Genomic DNA, 4,327 nt, shown 5'->3' with positions numbered 1-4,327 from the left:
GAATGGCTGGCCCATGCAGGACAGATGTGGTCAGGTTTATAGGAAAACCTAATAGAGCAGCAGAATTGCGATCTCGTGCCGGAAAGGTGGGAGCACCGAAGAGATTATTCTTTCTAGAAAATCTCCACAATAATCCTAAAATTATATAAGGGGAGACTTACAGAGGAAGTGTAATTATTCAGTAATCAACTGAAGAACCAAGTACAGCTGCAGAAATTCTCTGTTTTCAGAGTGGCTCAGTCATCTGTCCTCATGAATGTGGTTATTCAGACACATGGGAAACCAGAGTGGGCACTGGAATCAGAGAAGTAGGCTTACCATGAAGGAAGGGGCGTCACTGAATGTAACGGGTGAGCTACTCACACAGCCTAGAGAGATGCTTTCTTGGACACAGACAGGAATAGAAATCATCGGGAGCCAGGTTTCCAATTTAGAAATGGTTTTCACGGTTGGGTGAATAAACAACATCAAAAAATCATCGAAGATTTAAGTAAAATGACCCCGAAAGCATCAAAACTCAGAAGAGTAAACCCCTGAAGAAAAACAGTTAATGCAGACAATAGAAGACTTTAAAGTGATTATAATTAGTATTCTCCAAAATATTCCAGAGGTTATGATAGACAAAAAGACAACGTGGAGTTTTTGGAAATCAAATTCATGAATCAACCACAAACAAACAGCAACCCCACCTCAGTAGAGGGGCTGAATAGAACAGATGATGACTGAAGAGCAAATTAGTTAGCTATTTTACATCATCAAGTTGACAGTCTAAGTAATTAAAGACATAAAAAGCATGAGCGAAAAGTTAAAAAACATGAAGGACAGATCCAACAATATCAAGACCTCTTTATAGAGCCCTGGCCAAACGGTTCAATTGGTTAGTACATCATTCCCAAGCACAGAGGTTGCCGGTTTGATTCCCAGTCAGGGCACATACAAGAATGGATAGATGTTTTTCTCCCCCCTCTTCTTTCCTCTCTCTAAAATCAATAAAATAAATATTTTTTAAAAATCAAATTAAAAAAAATCTGTTTATTAGAAATTTCAAAAGAAAAAACAAATGAGAATGGAGGCCAGGAAATAATAAAAGAAATAAGAAAATTTGCATGAGTTGAAGAAAGATATCAGTTAACAAGGGCCAAGACAAAACAAGTGAGAGAGAGAGAGAGAGCGAGAGAGAGACTAAGTCCTATACTTAAACATATAGACTATATACCATACATGTGATATTTCTAAAGTCCAAAATAAAGAAAGAAGCCTAGGAATTTCAGAAAGAAAAAACCAGGAATCTAATAGGAATAAGGAATAAGAATCAATCCACATCATATTTCTTATCTTTATTTATAACATGGGATATTGTAGCATGATGTCTTCAAAGTTCTGAGGGAAAATAATTTTGAACTCATAACTTTATGCCCAGCCAATCTATTCTGTAAGGGCAGAATACATTACAATGTTAGAAATGTAATAATTCAAAAATGTTACTGCACTCAAAACTTTATAAAAGAATTACTTGGAGATGTATCCCTCTGGAATAATAAAACAAAGAAAGAAAGAGGAAAATGTAGGATAAAAAGCAGTGCTGAACCAAGAAATGAATAAAACAATGTGTTAATAATGTGGTTGTGGACAAAATGAATTTTAAATAAATTAATCAGAAGAAAGGGATACATAAAAAATTAATAATCTGGAACTAAAATTCTAGATGATTTTCACAAAATATAAAAGAGGATAAAGGGGAAGTGAAGGAACTGTTGACTTAGAGAGAGGTGGCTTTGGGCATTAATTCTCAACACAGATTAAAATAAGTTTGAATATGTTTATTAAAAAATTATAGAAATAATGCATAACTTTTAAGCCATTGGAAGAGAAGAAGGAACACACAAATCCAGTTAAGTCTGAAAAGGGCAAAAAGCGAAGGAACAAGAAAACATACAGAAAACACAAAACAAAACAGCGTAAATAAAACTAAACATATTTGTGGTAACAGTATGTGTGAAAGGGCTAAACCCTTAAATTGGGTTTTAAAAAGTCCCAGATGCAAACAGTGTATAAGAAACATGGCCCAAACAAAATAATTCAGAGAAGCATTTGGACTTAGAACTGGGGAAAGGAGAAAAATTGCTTCAAGCTAAACTCCGGGACTCGGTAGCAGTGATTTTGGAGAGCAAAAAGCATCTGAACACTCTCACCCTCATGAGCCTCAGAGATGCCGTGGTGGGGGTGGGGGTGGGGCTGGAGGTGGGTGAGGGCACCAGAGGGCCAGGGAGACACGTGAAAACAGAATGGAAAGCAGCTTGGCAATAATTTTTGGGGATTTTACACCAAAAGCAAAGGGAACAACAGAAAAGAAAATAAACAAGTGGGACTATATTGAGCTAAAAAGCTTCTGCACGGCAAAGGAAACCATCAGCGGGATGAGAAGGGAACCTATGGAATGAGAGAGAAGATTTGCCGACCACATATCTAATAACAGGTTAATATCCAAAATATGCAAGGAACTCATGCAACTCAAAGCAAAAAACACAAATAACCCAATTTAAAAATGGGCAAAAGACCTGAACAGATATGTTTCCAAAGAAAACATACAAATGACCAACAGGTACATGAAAACATGTTCAACATTAGGGAAGTGCATGTCAAAACTGCAGTGAGATATTACTTCACACCTTTCAGAATGGCTGTCATATAAAAGCCACGAGATAAATGCTGGAGACGTGGGGGGGGGGGGAGCGCCAGTGCATGGTCGGTGGGAAGGTAGGTCGGTCCAGCCACTACGGAGGTTCCTCAAGAAACTAAAATAGGCCCTGGCCGGTTGGCTCAGCGGTAGAGCATGGGCCTAGTGTGCGGACGACCCAGGTTCGATTCCCGGCCAGGGCACACAGGAGAAGCCCCCATTTGCTTCTCCACCCCTCCGCCGCGCTTTCCTCTCTGTCTCTCTCTTCCCCTCCCGCAGCCAAGGCTCCATTGGAGCAAAGATGGCCCGGGCGCTGGGGATGGCTCTGTGGCCTCTGCCTCAGGCGCTAGAGTGGCTCTGGTCGCAACATGGCGACGCCCAGGATGGGCAGAGCATCGCCCCCTGGTGGGCAGAGCGTCGCCCCATGGTGGGCGTGCTGGGTGGATCCCGGTCGGGCGCATGCGGGAGTCTGTCTGACTGTCTCTCCCTGTTTCCAGCTTCAGAAAAAAAAAAGAAACTAAAATAGAATTCAAATAGAACTACCAGATGACCCAGCAATCCCACTTCCGGGAATATCCGAAGGAAACAAGATCATTTTCTCAAAGAGATATCTGCACTCCCATGTCCATTACAGTCTCGTTTACAATAGCCAACTGTAGAAACAACTCAAGTGTCTGTCAATTGATGAATGAATAAAGAAAATGTGGCATATACATGGATATACACAATGGAATATAATTCAGACCTAAAGAGAAGGGAACCCTGTCATTTGTGACAACACATATAAACTTACAAGGCATTATGCGGAGATAAGTTAGAGAAAGACGAATACTGTGTGGTAGCACTTTTATATGGAACCCCTCCCAAAAAAAGAAGTTGAACTCAGAAACAGAGAATAAAAAAATTGTGGCCAGTTTTATGGGGGAAAGGGAAATAGGGAGATGCTGGTAAAAAGAGTACAAACTTTCAGTATTAGGGTGAATAAGGTCTGAGGATCTAATGTAATCATGGTGACTATAGTTAATAACACTGTATGGTATAATTAAAATTTGCTAAGAGAGGAACAGAACGGAGAACCCAGAAATAAACCCACAGCTCTATGGACAACTGATATTTGACAAAGGAGGCAAGGAAATACAATGTAGTAAAGACAGCCTCTTCAACAAATGGTGTTGGGAAAATTGGACACAACCTGCAAAAAAATGAAACTAGACCACCAACTTACATCATGCACAAAAATAAACTCAAAATGGATAAAAGACTTAAAAAAAATTTGCTAAGAGAGTAGAACTTACATATTCTCACCAAAAAGAAAGAAGGAAGGAAGAAAGAAAGGAAGGAAGGAAAGAAAAAATGGATTGGATGAGATGTAGAGACTTAAAAAAACACCGTTATCAGAGGCTGTCCAGTGCAGGTATTTCAATTTTCTAGGAAAAGATAGTGGGCATTAACGACTGTACTTCTGGTAGCAGATGACATTGTAAGTTATTTTGTTATGATCTTGAGGCAAGTCGCAGTTCACAGCAGTTTCACCACCTGGAAACTTTGTAATGCTATCAATAATTCTAAAAGTAGTGCTTAAATGTTCTCTCAAAAAAAAAAAAAAAAAAAAGGAAGAGAAGAAACAGAATGGAAAGCCTAGAATAACAC

This window comes from Saccopteryx leptura, chromosome 4 (assembly GCF_036850995.1).
Source record: "Saccopteryx leptura isolate mSacLep1 chromosome 4, mSacLep1_pri_phased_curated, whole genome shotgun sequence".
In the NCBI taxonomy this organism is placed as follows: domain Eukaryota; kingdom Metazoa; phylum Chordata; class Mammalia; order Chiroptera; family Emballonuridae; genus Saccopteryx; species Saccopteryx leptura.
Note: the sequence above shows the minus strand (reverse complement) of the source record.